General features: G+C 37.4%; 1 long non-coding RNA gene across 4 annotated transcripts in view; it reads left to right on the forward strand.

Moving 5' to 3' along the window:
- The first annotated feature begins 2,433 nt into the window (after positions 1–2,433).
- Positions 2,434–17,399, forward strand: part of LOC112541014 (uncharacterized) — a 91,272-nt gene continuing 76,306 nt past the window's right edge. For all 4 annotated transcript variants that reach the window (XR_015797877.1, XR_015797878.1, XR_015797881.1 and 1 more), the window contains exon 1: positions 2,434–2,520. This is a non-coding gene — a long non-coding RNA (uncharacterized LOC112541014). The remainder of the gene's footprint in view (positions 2,521–17,399) is intronic.

Raw genomic sequence — 17,399 nt, forward strand, 5'->3', positions numbered from 1 at the left:
GCAAAGATTGAATTTCTAAGATTCATATAAACTTAATGTTCTGTTTGGTCCTAAGCCTGGGAAATCTGTAAAGCAATATCTAGTAGCAATGTCATACTGTTCCAGAAGACTTAAAAGAAAAATGTAGAAATAAATATCAGGGGATTTTTTTTAATGAGACATTAATCATATCACTTTGGGGTTAATCTCTTGAGCTGCACTGGGGTGGATGAGGTAATATTTGCACATGTTGAGGATAAGATAGAATAGAAATGGATGGGTGGGAGAATGGGATGGTAACATACCGTGAAGATTATGAGCCTGTTGGCTGAAGTCAGTATGAGCTGTGACTGACTAGTAATGTGTGAAAATGCCAGATTAGAATTGTTTTAATAGAGAATGTGATGCCCTTGGTGACTCCAGTTTTGCGTAGACTGTGTTGCAAAGAGGTTTGCTTGCAGAAATACTAAGATAAGTAATTGAGGGTTTGATATAATGCTGAAAAACACTTATGGAGCCAGCACATATACGGGATAAACTTTCAGTCTTGTCTCTATTGATTTACTTAGGAGTGTCAGCGAAAATCCATAGAAATGAGATGAAGATAAAGTTCTGTTAATCCAGTTTGCATGCATGTGGTACTGTGTTCTACCATTACAGCATCCATCTGTTATTGATATTATGGAAACTGTGTATTTGCTTCAATGAACAGTTTAGCTCTATTAAACTCACATATCCTAAAGTGCTGATTTCACTGATGAACATTTAGCAAGCTGCAGTTCAACCAGATACATGGCTATGATTTGCCTTGGGATGAGGTCAGCATTCAGTGGGTGTGCAAAAATAACTGACAAAAGGAAGTTTGACTTTTAGATATGAAGAAGCAAATCCTATTTTCTTTCTAATGTCATGTCCCTGAAATTGCTAATTCATTAGGATGACAGCTACTGCTAATACTATGACTACTCATAGGGAGTAGTCCCATTAGGAAGTAAGTTACAGATGTCAAATTTACTTCCTGACATTCCAGGGCAATGGTTATTGGAAACACAGGGTTGTGAATGAATTCTCAGTTAATATTTCAGAATATACTCCACATTTCCTTAGTTATAAAGAAGTGACTAAAAAAAAATGGCAGGTCCTTTTGCGTTAGAAGTATCACTGCTTTGTGGTGGAGGAATAGGATATGTGATTTCAAGAAAAACTTTGAGATATGTATGTCTGTCTAATTTGATTGCAAGAATAGAAGGCATACATGTAACCACCTGGCATGAGCAAACAGATACTAATCCAGTACATCCAAGTGCTCCCCAACAGTGTAAATAATGCCCATGGTCAAGCTCTCTCCATATTATAAATATGATACCCGAAACAGCATCCCTACTAGATTCTATCATCTTAGAAGCTGTATCTGATATTTTGTATAGGACTGGGTGAGAGGTAGCTCATTATCTGTTCAGAGTTTTCTCTTCTGTGGGGACAGAGGAGTTTATTCAACAGATGGATGGATTCCAGAGAGCTCTTTGAAGTTCTTGTGGAATTATTCCGCAGCATTTGCCAACTGTCCTGCTGAGGCTCAAGTCTCTGGCTGGAACAAAAAGATGACCCAGACGACCAAATTGGAAAGTTGTATCAGGCCCTTGGTGTTTCATTCCAGCTGTGGAATTTCCTTCGAAAGGCCTTAGACTTGCCCTATCAGTGCTTGCATTTAGTTGGTCATTGAATTTGTTTTTCAATGCAGCCTTTAACTGAGACCAAAGGAGACTCTACATTGGAGCCTTCATTTGTTTAAAAGATGCTACAGGGCACATGCATAGACATATTCCTTTCTCATATGCATTTACCATTTTGTGGTTGCACAATGGTGCAGAACCTGCTGTCAAGTGTCACAGAGTAGTGCACAGTATTTTGAGTGTGGAAGTAACAGGCAGAGTTTGAAAGATCAGGTATGGTTTATGATTTGTATTTACAGCTGGATCACATGCCATAAGGCATAAATACAGTGCTACCATTGTGGAAGAAGTGGAAGATTACGTAGTCATTTCAGGTTCCTTAAAAACATTCCAGTAAATATATAAAAATTGCTGCATGTAAAAATACTTAACATAGATAAATGAATGAATAAATAACACAAAATAGTCAGTGGACTGGCATATTAATTGGAGTGATGGTTGACCTTCTAATAAGGCATGTCCTGGATGGCCACAACCAAGGAAAATAAGGTCCCATACAAATGGGGCTTCTTGTTTTCTTTCTGTAACAGTAGCTGCTACTTACTAGCTTGGGAGCTGCTTTGAAAAACCACCCAAGTTGCCATACCAGCTTTGCAGATGACACCCATTTCTTTTTCATCAAAGTGCAAAGTGCAAATGAGGCAGTGGGAATTTTGAACTGGTGCCAGCGTGGCAAAGCACTGACTGAAGGTTAATTAGCAGACTAAACCCAGGCAAGGCAGAAATAGTTCATGGGTTGTTCATTTGCTCAGCTAAGCGGTATTAAGTCTGTTTTAAACCAGGGAATTGCGCTTTCTGAAAGAATCAGGTTAGTATTTGGGGAGTGGTTTTAAATCTAGCATATGGCCTGAGGCCTCAAAGCATCTTTTATCAGCTTTAGTCGATACAGTAGCTGTGATCTGCTTTGGTCAGATATAGCCTCCTGAGAATTATCCTGGTAAGCTTCTCAGTCCAATTTGTTATGTAAAATTGTTCAGGTCAGTGAGCATATTCCTTCACAGATAATGTTCCATGGATCCCAATCATCCCATAAATGCTCTGTCATCTGCAGGGGCTGCAATTCAAAGTTCTGTCACTAACTTTTGAAATTCTAAATTGCTTAGCCAGATTACCTGACAATTGATACCTGTCCTTCCTCTTCACGGAGGCCCATTTCCAGGTTGGACTAGCTAAAAAAAATAAGAGAGGTAGATACTAGGGAGAGGGTTTTGTCAGGTGTGACACCCTAGTTATGGAACCCCCTTCCCAAAGGGACTTCCAGAATATGGCCTTTTGGTTATCAGTTTAAGACTTTCCCCTGAATTTTCTAAGCTTCTTTAATTACAGATTTAGTCCATTTTTTAAAAATCTTAGCATTAATTAGTTTTTGTCCTCTGTTGGTTTTAGGCTAGTTTTTAGAAATTGTGACTATTTCTGAAAGTTGCAAAACATAAGAAAATAATTATTTATCACATGAAGCAGATCATGAAAATTCCGGATGGAATAGTTTGATATGATCTATCATATGTAATTTCAGGTCTAAATGGTTTTATTTTCCAATACTTTTTCCTAGCTCCAGATGCAGTTACTCACACTTCAGCTCTTTACATCTTCTTATTGACTATTAGGGTCTTTGTTTCTGCTCTGCTTTTTCTTCATTAGAAGAATGATACTCTTATTTTCTCTCCTTTAGCCCAGTTCCTACAGGAGGAATAGAGCTCCTCCTCCTCTTCCTTCTCCTCTTTTTCCCCACCTTGAGGATAGTAAGCTCAGAAATATTGGCTTTTTATCAATCAGAAGGAGTCTAGTAGCACCTTTTCTGACTAACACATTTAATTAAAAAGCATATGCTTTTGTGAGATGCAGCTCACTTCATCAGATGTACAGTAGTCTGATACTCTGAATGGGTTGGGTCTATTCACACTTGTATGCTATGCTAAAAACAGACCATAATGGATTAATTAGAACATTTCAAGCAGGGCTATTTCACAATTTTCCCTTCAACTTTAAATATATACATCGATTAATATATGAACTACTAAATGTGGAGTCCTTGGGGTTCTCTGACTCCACAGTTCAACCCTGAGCTACACATATTCGCCTCCATTGGAACTACTAAATGTAACTTCCAGTCTGAAATGTTTTATTTTCAAATTCTCTTTGGTAGGATGACTTCTATAGATCACTCTAATGTGAAATTTCACAGTGCTACTAATGGTGCCATCAAAAATATTGTGTCGTCATCAGGATTTGGACTTCCTTCACTTAACATGTTTTCCTTCCAAGATAAATGATGCTTATTCTTGTAGCTTTGTGCTATTTGTCTGTCTCTTTGTTTACTTTGTGCTGGTCATTCACAGAATAAAGATTACTTGGCTTAACGCTTATTGAAATCAAAATGCCAGGTAACATGAAATGGTCTTGCAGAAGTTACTTACATAATAAAGGGTTTGACTCAAGTGAGTGAAAGATAAGGAAGGCAGTTCCTGCACCTCAAAATTTCTCTAAAGAATGATACTGCAGCCAGTCCTTCAGAGCTGCAGAGATTTCTTGAAGGATGTAATCTAAAGCTATATTTATAAATGTTATAAGTAGCATTTTACTATCTGAGTAAACCAAGTAACTGAGGAGCTGGCCATGGAAACTTATTTAGGTGATGAAGCAGCATTCTTCATTCCACCTGAGGACAGAAAACCAGCCTAGGGAGGATATGGGGCAGGTGTCATGGCATGCACCAAAATGCCCTATAGAAAGGCATAAGGTAGCCAGCATGTCCTGCTCCTTCTATCCTTCAATCAAATGGCTAAAATAGCCATTCTCTCTCTTCCTAAAAGTTTCTCTGCTTGAACAAACTTCCTATTTGCAGGGAGTCAGATTTTTATTTGTTTTTAATATTTGTGTACTGCTGTCCTTCTGCCACAATTTCATGTTCCTATTTCTAAGGCCTTAATATAACATAAGTAATCATGAAATATTATATTGATCTTAGTAAATATTGCCGCTGAATTACATCTGATAGATATTATTTAACTCCCAACACAGCGTATGTTAAAAATTCGTCTTCATCTTCTATCAGTTGGCCCAAAGTCTCTGCTTCTATCCAATTTTTCCATATCACCATCTTCTTCCCTATTTTTAAAGTTCGTTTCCCCATAACATCAATTTAGCATGGGAAAAAGGATCAAATCTTTTTTTATTGGACATTATAGACCATAACTTTCTAACTGAGATAATTGTTTCCAGAGATACTAGAATTTTAGTGTATTTAGACTCTAATACTGTCCATCCAACCAAAGGTGCTATATATGTATATTCCAAAGTTGCCCAAATTGGAAAATTAATACTAATTGTTGGCTTCTGGTATTTAATACTTAACAATAGGTAAGCATGATGATATAGCTCCAGATTCGAAAAACCGAATCCTCCCTCATTAATTGGTAATTGCATTTTCTGTAAAAATGTTCTCGAAATTGAAGAATCCCATAGAAATGTTCTAAACAAAGAATTTAAGTTACAACTAATAGAACCTCTAAGTAATAGAAAATTTACCCAAAATACTACTTAGCTTAATATCTAGGAGTTCTAGCAAATACGGTTCTCTTTGAAAAGATTGTAAAGGAAAAAAAAAAGACTACTTGATTATTGTCATAAGGAATTAGATCTGCCAACAAAAAGTTTACAGATTGAACTCCTCAATTTGTGAATGTATTGGTAAGTAGTTTCAGAGTTCTTCCTTTTATTTGTCTTGTAGAACAGGTGATGTATATATGGATCATCTAATCCATTGACATAGGCAGGGATCTTCCTAGAAGGCAAATGCTTGCACAGATAAATGACAAGACTTGTAGATCAAATAATGTACTAAAAATCTGGTTAGAGTAATAGAATCAGGTCATCTCATGAACTGGGATTATCAGTAAAGTTTAAGATCAAGATAAATGACAGGATGAGGATCAGCATAATCTAAATGGTTTAGCTGCAGGTTGTTTTTTTTTTTTAAAGCTTATTCAATTATATGTTTATGGACACATTGTTACCTGCATCCCATCTGACTGATAGGAAGTTTCAGGGGTGCCAGAATTTACTAAAAATTTAGTTTACTTGAAGTGGGACCACTGGAGACTGATGGTGTTTCTTAAATATAAGGCTTATTTAAATATACACACAGGCCCCCTATTCAGTTCCAAGTTCTACAGATAGCCTAAGTAGTCAGCTAGGTTAGCGTCTGGCCCTTATGAGTTTGGGAAAAAAGGAACATCTTCTCTGATCATCAGAGCCTATTTGATCCTCCTAGCTTTTGACAACCTATTAACAGAGCCTTTTAATTCTGTGCCAGTGTTTTTGATTCTTCTTTGTCAGGCATGATCTCAAAGCATACAAGCTAATACCCTACTCCTAGAAATCTGATTCAAGAATGACAGAATTGTAGAGTCCTGTGCTATTATTTTACCAGCCTTCCAACAATCTTTAAGTCTGAGTGCTAATCAGGGTTACTGAGAAATAAGCCCCACTGCACTCAGTTTAACATATGAGTAAACAAGGCAGAATCAGTGAGATTTAAAAATGCTTCCCATATGGCATTAAATCATTCCCAGGGTATATATTGCAGGTTCAGCAAGAGATACAAGAGTTATGTGGAATATCTACTATCACCTAATCAAGGTCTGTCAAAAATTCAAAACAATTGCTGGAATTGATTGGTTTGATTAATAGATAATGGTGTATCTAATACTCAGAAGCCATTCCCCCAGACAAGCAAAGGCACCATTATTTAGGGGCCAGGGTCTGAGTCTTAACAGGACAACCACTGGACATGTGCAATTGTATTTTATTTTCCTCTGTACAAGTAACTAATTAAAAAGGATCTGGAACCACAAGATACTCAAAAGTAAAGCCAGTCAGATTAGAACTTTGTTTCTAGTATGTATGCATGAAATTGCAGCTTGAATGCCAATCTACATTTAATGGTAACAGAGGAATTGCTCATTTTTAGTGGGTATCCAATGGCATAATCTTATATAACATGCCTTTTCTCACTACATTATTTCTGTATTTTAATGTACTGCTGGTGACCTATGCTAAACAAATGTTTAGGTTGATGCAGTAGTTTCCCAAAATGTGCTGACTGCAATTAAGCTATAGGGCTCTTCTGCTTTAATGAAAAATGCCCACCCATTCCACAAATTAGCTTTTGAAGCATGCAAGATCTGGTTTAGAAATAGCTCTCTTCACTTCTCCTGGCAACTTGTCCATCTGTTTGGCAAAGTGGGATCTCCTACTACTTCACTGCACTACCCTACCACCTCTCACCTACTGTATTTTTGCAGATGGCAGGAGAATAGAGAGCACTATATTATATTTAAGTACAGATCTTCCACAAGAACGCTAAACCCATGCTTACAAATAGCTTGAAAAAGATTGACAGACATATGGTGGACCATGTGATGAAACAGGAGCTCTTCCCACCCGCAGTGCCTGTCAACCCTTTTCCTGGCTGTGGCAAGGTGCCAATTTTTTCTCCACTGGCTCTCCAATCACATTGGTTAGCTCCATGTCATTGGAGACTGGGGGGGGGGGGGGGGGAACAGCCTTCTCTCCCCATTTCTCCTGTTAGCAGGAATCCAATCCCATGGATCAGCTGGCAATTGGAGTATTGGTGAGGAAAGAGTCTACTTCTACCCCACTTCTCTTGCTCCTCTTCTGAGCTCTTGCAGAGAGGTGGGAGTTCTTTCATTACCCAGGTCTGATCATGGGTATCCTGGGTTTTGAAACCCAACAGGTCCAGAGAAAGAGCCAATCTGTAAAGAACTGGACTCCCTTGCTGCCAAAAGCAGAATGGCCTTGGAAAACAGTGTCTACTGCACCAGCCCAATTGGCCAATAGAAGCTGGGCAGGTTCTGGTACCCAGTGTGTCATCTCCAGCATCCTATTGAACAGGCATCATAAATCATTTGTAATGCAAGATTTGCATCAGATGAAGGAGGCAAACACTACTTCTAAACTGGAACAGCTAAAGATGAATGTAGGCTGTTCCCACAATGGGATGGGGATGAGACAAAGATGACACCTTGAAAGCCATTAATGAGATATCTTCATGCCACAGATAATGGGCCATAAGGATGAGGCCACTGCCTCACATTGAAAATAATTATTTAAGTGTAAAATGTAGATTGGGATTTTTTGTTGATTTTACTGTTAGTAATTATTTCTGCATGCAGTATGAGGGGAGGAGGAGGAGGAGGAGGAATGAAACAGACTACATGTAATCATTCAGCTAGGAAAATGGCATCGTGTGGGGATCTATTCAGTTGGAAAACAAGAGGAATCACATGTCCATAGCTGTCTTAAATTCCTGGCAGCTGCAAAAAACATTATAGTTCCTGTAAAGTACATTTCCAGGGAAGGCTTTAACAATCTTCTACCCTACTTTTAACCAACAAACAATTAGTTTTAGCAAATGGTCCAGGCTATTGCCTGGAATCACATATGATTTCTATTCAAGAAAGACAAAAATCTTATTCAAACCAGATCTGTAAGCTCAACACAAGACTTAAAAGAATGACTCTGAAGTAGTCTCTATCCTTCATTTTCTAAAAATGAAACAAACATGCTCATATTTATTTGAAAAAAGTTCCCCTTCTTTTTTGTCTGCCATCTGGAAATGGAATGTTGAGCCTGGACATGCCCTTCATTCTAAAAATCATAATTCATTTTGTCTTTATGAATCTACTGTCTCTCCACTGGTCATCCACTGATTATCTTATACCATTTTGTACCTCTACTTTAGTACTAGCTGATTTTTGTTGTAACTTATTAACAAAACCATGTGTCCAGGTTAAACATACTAAAATGCATGCTAAAATGCAACATACACTGATTTTAGATACTCATTTTAATTCTCCAAAATCAATACAGGGACAAAGAGATTATTATTTTAAAAAATACCTGGGCTCTATTTATGGAGTATCAAAGACCTGTTTTGATTTCTTCTGCACAGCAAGCTTAAAAACATAGTTCCTTCCTTTACTGCATATTTTACAATCTAAGGAAGGGAAAAATACATAGTGTATAGATCTCAGGGAGAAAAATGACACTTGATTTTTTTTGTTCTCTTATGAAAGGAACCTGTGAATCTATTATTTGACTGGTTGTAGCATTTGAAGTGTTTGTTTCTAAGAATGCAATCATAGGGCTACTATATCCAGGCTACAGATATCCAGGCTGGCACTAGATGGCAGCAAAGGGGTTTTTCAGCATCTGTTTGGTACAAGTACTTTAGGCAACCCCTTATAGCAAACTTCCTAAACTTCGTTTCAAAGCCTGGCAAGATTCAGGCAAAGAGTAAACTAGAGCAGCCATAAAACAGTCACTCACAACTGAACAAAGTCTTAATGCTGTAAATCAGACCATAGCATTTCATCAGTGTTGGAAGGGCTAGGCAGAAGCAGCAACCAGGATTTCAATCAGCAGTCTGACATCAGAGTTTCAAGAAGAGGCACAAGCTCTAGTCAAGTCCAGAAGTCAGTAAAACATACATAAGATGTCTTTGATATCAAAGAAAGATGAATCATTCAGAGCAACCTTATTTTATTTATTTAAATTAGTTTTATATGGTTGTTCAGCTCACCATAGTGACTCTGGGCATCTAACAACAGATAAAGACACCATACAAATAAGAACCAAAACCATCCAATATATAACACCTTTCATGTCCCCTGAGGTAAAAACAAATCTAATAAACTAACAATGCTGCAAGCGCCAGTACCCTAAGCCTCACCCAGGTACACCTGAAGCTGTTACAAAGCAGAGGGAGGATCTCTATCTATCATCTATTTATCTATATCCATCCATCCATCCATCCATCCATCCATCCATCCATCCATCCATTCACTTCCAGCTAGCAATTTCAACTGTGAAAAAAATGGTTAAGAAATTGATGTTACATGGAACTGTTGAAGAAAAAGCAAGATTTGGAAGACCAAGAAAAATCTCTGCTGGAACTCACAAATCATTGCAAATGATCTGCTGAAAAGTTTAGCTGACACTAGAATAGTTGTGCACAAATCCACAGTACTGCATTACTTATTCAACAATGATCTGCTTGGCAGAGTTGTTTTCGAAGCTTATGACAAAAGTCATTGTCTAAAGTATGCAAACAAAAACCTTGATAAGCCTGAAATGTTTGGAACAAAGTAGTTTGGAGTGAGGAATCAAAAATTGAACTGTTTGGCCACTACCTCACAAGATACATTTGGATAAAAAAAAAAAAGAGTGAAGCATTTGAAGAAAATAATATCTTACCAATTGGTAAGCATGGGGTGGCTGTATTATATTTTGGGGTTGTGGTACAGGAAATATTATGTGTGTGAAATGAACAATAGATTCAACTGAATATCAACATATTTAAAAAGCTAATTTCCCTCAGTCAGTGAAGACATTGAAGCTGAAAATAGAAGGATACTTTAGCAACACAATTATCTGAAAAATACCTCCAAATTATCCATGAAATACTTACAGGAAAGAAAAATAAAGTTTTGGAATTGCCTTAACGTTCTCCAGACGTGAATATTACTGAATTTTTGTGGGAGATCTCAAACATATGATACCTGCAAGATTGCTAAAGAACATTTCTGAGCTAGAAAAGTTCTGCAAGTAAAAGTGGGAAAAAAGTCCACAGGCTGTATTAGACTCTGAGCTGGTTCTAGGACTGGTTTATTTTAGAGGGGGTTGAATCATGACTTGGGAGGCCAAGAAAAATTTGTTGATTCTTATTTGTTCCTTTCATTTTATATTAGGTAAATTTGATGAATGTATTATATGTACATGGTTTCATTTCAATTTATTTTTGTTTCTGATTCTGGTATGCTTGCATTGTTACTGCAGATATGACCTTCAAGATATAAATTGGCACTTTGTCTTTGGTTTAGAACAACAGTGATCCTTAGGGGATTAATTGAAGCATTGCCAGAGGAATATTTGAACTATTTATACTTGTTCTTAACCAATAGGCCAAGAGGTCTGACTATGTGATCTAAAATTAATGTTCAACTTTAACTTTTAATTTAACTTTAAGTCTTGAGTGGAGGTCATAATGGGCAGTGGAGGTCAATTATCTATGGACCATTTTGGTGACAATCATGGCATATGGAAAATTGCAACTTGGAAAGACTGGAAATCTTATATGGACTTTTTGCTGAAAGAAGAAAGAAATGAAATGATGTTTTATAGACTGGAAGATTATGTGGATTAAAGAGGGACTGAAGGGACTTGTATAACATCTAAGAGGGAAGAAGGATATTAAGACTGTAATTATCTTTTGAAAAGAAGGTCGGAAGTCCTTCATATATTCCTTAACTTTAGTTTATTTTCCCTCTCATTTACTTCTTACTCCTTCCTTCCTTCCTTCCTTCCTTCCTTCCTTCCTTCCTTCCTTCCTTCCTTCCTTCCTTCCTTCCTTCCTTCCTCCCTTCCTTCCTTCCTTCCTTCCTTGAAAAAAAATCTTAATAAATATAAATTAAAAAAAAGAAAGTTGCAACTTGGAATGGCAAAAAATGGTACAATAGAAAATGGATTCTATTTTGTTAATGTAAATGAAATGAAATGACATAAAATACAAATAGATATGTTGTGTGTCTATAAAACTAAGAAAAAGGGGAAGGTTGTGAGAGAACTGAATAAAGTTGGTCTGATTGTGGAATGGAGTTGATAAACTTTCCTGCAGGAAAGTGAAGGTGTAGGCTTAATTATGAACAAAAGGGCTAAAGTATATGTCAGAAATGTGAATTGGTGTCATTTAGGTTGTTATGGGTGTATCTTAAAATAGAAATCCATCAGCTAGCTGTGCATTAAGCTTCAGTGAAAGGTGATATTGGAAGAATCAGGAATAAGTTTGGGGAAAATAATTATGCAATATCCTGAGCTATGCAATCCAAGAGAAGACATATCCCATTCAGTGACATCAATTGATGGGCAGCAACAAAACTAGGCTATAGAAAAAGTGATCCAGCATTTGGGAAACCCAAAATAAGTAATAATGATGACTGGTCAAGTATCAGCTTAGAAATTTATGGTTTTATATACTTGGAAAAGGAATGAATAAAAAAGCATGATGTTGCTGATTAAAAATTGAATTGATGAATGATGCAAGGGTGACCCATGTTACTGAATGAGACAGACATTTTTTCATAGGCTCAAGAGCAGAGAAAATAAAGGAAATAAAGGAGAGTGAAACTGAACAAACAGCAGGAAGAGAAAGTATGGGTTCTGTAAGAAAAAATATTGGAGAATAGATTAATCCCCCAATAAAATGAATGGAAAGTAGACATAAGGAAAGAATATGTGGAAGCTGTTTGGAACAGAGTAAAAAGAATTGTTCTACAGAGGGCCACAGAAATGCGTGTATTTATGCTAATAGGAAGAATGAGAAAGGATGTTTGGTGGAATCATGAAGTAAAGTGACTGAGGATGAGAATAAATATATATGAATGAGAATAATTATTGAAAAAAATAAAGTTGAGGGAAAGGTACTGTATAATATGTACAGAAAGGATAAATACTTCCAAGAAATGTAATCGAAGGATTAAAATTAAACAAGGCAGAGAAAATGCAGAGTGATTTTGATGGAAACAAAATATTGTTTTGGAAGTGGATGAAGAGGGCTAAAGAAGTAGCATTCAGAGTGAATAGAATTAAAAATAAAAATGATGAAGTGGTTTGGATTGAAACTGAAGTGAGAAAATGCTAGAAAGTGTATTTTAAAGATTTGAATGGGAATGATAATGATATGTTGTAAAGTGGAATTGAAATGAATGCGACAAATATTAGTGTGCAAGAAAAAAATGATGAAAAAAAGGCATAAATGTGAGAATGTCAAAAAGTACTAAGGCAGCTGGAATAGAAGGTATAAATGAATCAATGTTAAAATATGGGTATGGTTTGTCTATGGAGTGGATGTGCACCTTAATTAACATGCGCTGAAGGCTGTATCCATGCCTGATGTTTGGAAAAATGCTGTCACTGTTCTCCAATGTAAAGCAAAGGTAGCACCGGTGAAGGCAAATGCTACAAAGGGATTCGTTTTGTAAGTGTGCCTTGGAAGGTGTTTGGCAGAATCCTGATCAGAAGGGCATGGAAGGGGTCAATGAGTACAAAGAAAGTTTATTATCTATTTGTTGATGTAGAGAAAGCATATGATGAAGTGAATAGCCTTGATTTATGGATTATGAATTATTCTTTTTGCTGAGCCGTAGACTTGGTAGAACCAGAGTTCTTCATAAAATGTCAAATTCCATTTTTTGGGTATATGCCTCACATTTGCCTCTTTAACTTTTATATTTTTTTTCCTGAGGGCTTATAACTTATAAAAGGGAGCTATGACTGAACATGACCAAATCATGTAAATTAAAGAGTCTTCACATTTTTTAACAATGCCAGCACAGGAAAGGGGTATATATCTATTTATCTATGTATCTGTGACTATGAAGTTTTCCAGCAAGGTTTGCATATTTTTGTGGATTAAAAGGAACTATTGATTGCATAGATCTTATATCAAATAGGCTAATTTGTAAAAACATTCCTGTAGAATTGTGGTTCAGTCAGACATTTTATTCAATTTCAATTTTTGTTTTATGCAAATCAAGCCCCATTAGACTCACTCATGTTGATTGTACATTCTCTGACATAATTACCTTGGAGAAAATTAAATCTTAAAGCAGTAGAGGCAATTTTATGGGCAACATCAGTTATGTAGTGTTCCTAGAGTGTATACCATACCGTTTATGTATTTTAAATATCCATTGTGAACACTGGTATCAGCAAATACACTAGGCCTATCAGGTTTCTTGCCCATGTTTCCTTTTATGCTGACTTTCTCATTACCTTGGACAATTATCTGCATATGGAAAATGGGATGTATTAATCCCTGAAATATTCCAGACAAGCTCCATACTAGTAGTTCCATGTATTTTAATGTGACAAGCAGTCCATTTTGTTGGGAATGCATACCATTCAGCAAGAGACATCTGAGCTTTAAATGGAGGAATAGCCATTTAAAATATTCCTTAAAATCATGAAATGATACATCCACCAAGTACTCATTCTATCCATTCCACGTCATGGAAAACAGTGCTTTGATAAAATTGTCTTCCATTTCATTAAAAAGTAGTTTGATTTCCCTCGCTTTTGTTCTACAGGAAATATTTTTTGGACAGGTGCTCATATTGCAGGTTTTCTTCTCAGCTGAGGCATCCCACAAAAGTTCCCGTTTGCACCGTCTGTCTAATTTTCCAGAAGATATATTTTTAAAATACCCTCATCTCAGAAGGATAGGAACCAAGTTGGGCTACTAATTTTCACACCTGATCATCTGCAAGGGATCCCAGCAGTCACCATGTTATTAATATTGGTCTCCTGAACAATCAGCAGGGGGTGCTCCTGCAGCAAGATTGCCTGCCTTGCTCCAACACTCCCCCATGATCATCTTAAGGCATGTAAGAGGTTGGAAGTACTGATTTATAAAACATTAAGTACAGTGCTCCGACAGGCAAGCAGGCTTACATCTGTGGATACTTTAGGTGAAAGACAAATAATGGAAGAAGATGAGACCTTCAAAGTGCCTTGTAACTCAAGTAGGCCTGTATTACAGAATCACAGAAGGCAGCAAGGGATTATGATAAGCTGTGTTTGGGCTACAAGGCTGAGTCTCTGTTCTTGGGGCTCTTGTTTGGTGGTGCCAGCAAAGCCTTTGGTGAACATTCCATTTTCGGGTCTAAGTATACGACGGAACTCTGCTGGGAATTCTTCCACTTTCTCTGCTGTGGGAGGGGAGAGCTGAGCCAGGGAATTATACCCTGGCTTTCTCAAGCCACATGCATCATAGAGACTGATGTACAAAAGGGCGCATACCCAGGTGATTTTCAGGGATAGAATGATCTGGAGAAATATAGTGGATTAAACTAGATTTAGTTAGATTTCCTTTTCCTTTCTCATATTTCCTGCCTTTAATTTCTTCAGCTTACTAGTTCGTGCTCCTTTTCTGTGCTTTGTAGAATGTTGCTTACCCTGAAAGGGAATAATGTGATAGGTATGTACATTACGTATGTTTTCATATTTATATATAACTCAAGAGTGAAACACATCAAGCTATGGGAATACATGGAGATATATTTGCTGTTGCTCCTATATCTTTCATGGCTGTCCTGGAGCATCTGCATGTGAGGAACTTTGTACACATGACATGCTTCGTATAAAGGATGTTCATACTCATTAGGAAATTGATGGCTGTTGCTTCTCATACTTTTAGAACTGCAGTGTTAGGGGAAGAAAGTTACAGTTCCTTATACAGGACTGATGTTATGTTAACTCTCATTTTTGCCAAACCTTTTTGAGGTTGTGAAGATTGTCACTAACATTAGGGAACACTAACAGTGTTCTGGATGTCAATACAAAGTAGTTGCTGGGGCAGCCAGGGAACCTCAGTAGCATTCAAGAGAAGGTAATAAACAAAGAACATACAAAGCAGAGCTGAATCTGAACTCCAAAGCATAAAACAGCTCCTCTAAATCCACAGAGCTCTATTCTGGCAAAATGTCCAATTCACAGAGAAAATGGAAATACAGTAAATATTTTAAAAATCATAGAAGGCAACTTTTTCTCTCCCTTTCCCTACTGATTTACACAAATCCTTCTCTTTATCAGATCATGCTCTCTCCATGCCAGCTAACTCACAGACTGAAATGTGCCTCCTCTCTCTAAGTCTTTCCCCACCTACATCTAATCACGAAATGAATGTGCCACAGTTACTGCTTTTATCTGCTGAGTTCCCATGTTGTTGCCTTCTTCTCATCCCCAGCCCAACTCCAGAGAGTCTTAAGTTGTCCTTAGTTATTCTGGTGCTCAAGTAGTTTCTTTTCCCCATGAGCAGATAATAAGTCATGGTAGTTTCACTGTAGGTACACTGTGACCTCTCTCAATGATCATTTTGGTGGTTGCACTCTCAGGTGACCCCTCAAAAGATTGATCCCTAGGATCAATCTGGTACCTTCTGGTTACTTTAGGCTGACAGTTACATTGTGCTTGGGGCAGTGATAGAATCTGGATATCTCAAGTCAAGCTCTTTCCTTATACTGCCTGGTCTGTGAGCTAATCCTCATTTTAGAGACCTGGATTAACCCAAAAGCAACTAACTCATGCTGGTGGTAAGAGTCCACAATAAAATGGGAGGCAGAGATCTGGGCTGCTTTTGAACATGGGTTTATTGTTCTTCTAGAAGGCTGCTAAACCATATTCAATAAACTACAAAATTAATTTCTTCCAGAAACTACATCCATGTTCAAAAGCAGTTCAAACAATATCTGAGAGTAGGATGTGGCTCAGAGATTTACCAAATAAAAAGCCTCTTCCCCTGTGACTGCCATCTCTCTCAACCTGAAGAGCTGATCTTCAGGCTGGGAGAGGTGGCAAGTAAAGAGGGTTGGTGAGTTCTGACAGATGGCTAATCCCTCAGGCCTGGCCATCAAGCAATCTGAGGACACACAAACCTAAACCTCATTAGGTCCTATCAAAGACAATTGCAATAATAATAGACTTAGGATATGGATAGGAATGTTAGTATGATAACGTCTTTTGTACTGCGGGGAGATCACAAGTGAACATTATGCTAGACCAAGGCATTTTGTTGCTTGAGATGGGCCATTGTATGGCATAAAAAGACAACTTTTAAAAAGTGTCATCATAAAGGAATAGATATGACCTTTTTCCTGCATTAAATTAATTTACAAAGCAGGTTACAGGGCCATCATTCTTATGTAGTAGGCACCATGGCCACAATAATCTAGTTAACTTCCAGTTGATAACTTCTGGAAAGCATTCTCCCTGTATGCAGCTGTGTGCACAAAACCTTCTGTTCACAATTCCTCCCTCTAATCCCTCCTTTAATCATACATCTGTAACTCAAGATAACATGATATGCATCTAATAATGAAAAGTGATACCGTCATAAATTGATTCTTCCCTAAACCACTTCCATAATCTGGTTTATACATAGCAATAAACTATGAAGTGGTTGGTTGGTTTTTGGCCTAGCATAATGAAGAAGCCCATCCTGAATAATAAACATTAGGTGACAATCTGGCTCACTGTTTGGTAGTCGTGAGCCTGCAAAGCTCCAATATTCTCTGGTAAATAAATATAAAGCATTGGTAGCAAGGAACATTCCTGAAAAAAAGGATTTATACCTATCATAACAAAAGACTTCTCTTCTGCAGAAAGCCATAAAGCTTGCAGAACACTTACAATGCCACACACCCAGACTCCCAGACACACAGACACACTCTCAGTATGCTCTGGGATACTGGGGAAAAAAACTTGTTTCCTTGCTTGGTCTTTCAGTAAAAGACACTTCTTACGTGGCTCAAGTTACTTCTTTTAGTAAAACTCAACAGTCAAATTAGTTTGACTCTGCAGCTTCAAGACATCTTTTAAGAATTCAACTAACTGATTTATTTCTTAACTGACTTATTAGGTTCTAGGATATTTGAGGTTGGATTGTACAGGAAATACTCTACAAAAATATATCAACATACCCATTGTTGTTGTTGTTTAGTCGTTAAGTCGTGTCCGACTCTTCGTGACCCCATGAACCATATTGCGCCAGGCCTTCCTGTCCTTCACTGCCTCCCTGAGTTTGCTCAGTTTCATGCTCATTGCTTC

This window comes from Python bivittatus, unplaced genomic scaffold (assembly GCF_059951505.1).
Source record: "Python bivittatus isolate LINGU-HERP-01145 unplaced genomic scaffold, Pbiv_v1 ctg000020_np1212, whole genome shotgun sequence".
NCBI lineage: Eukaryota > Metazoa > Chordata > Lepidosauria > Squamata > Pythonidae > Python > Python bivittatus.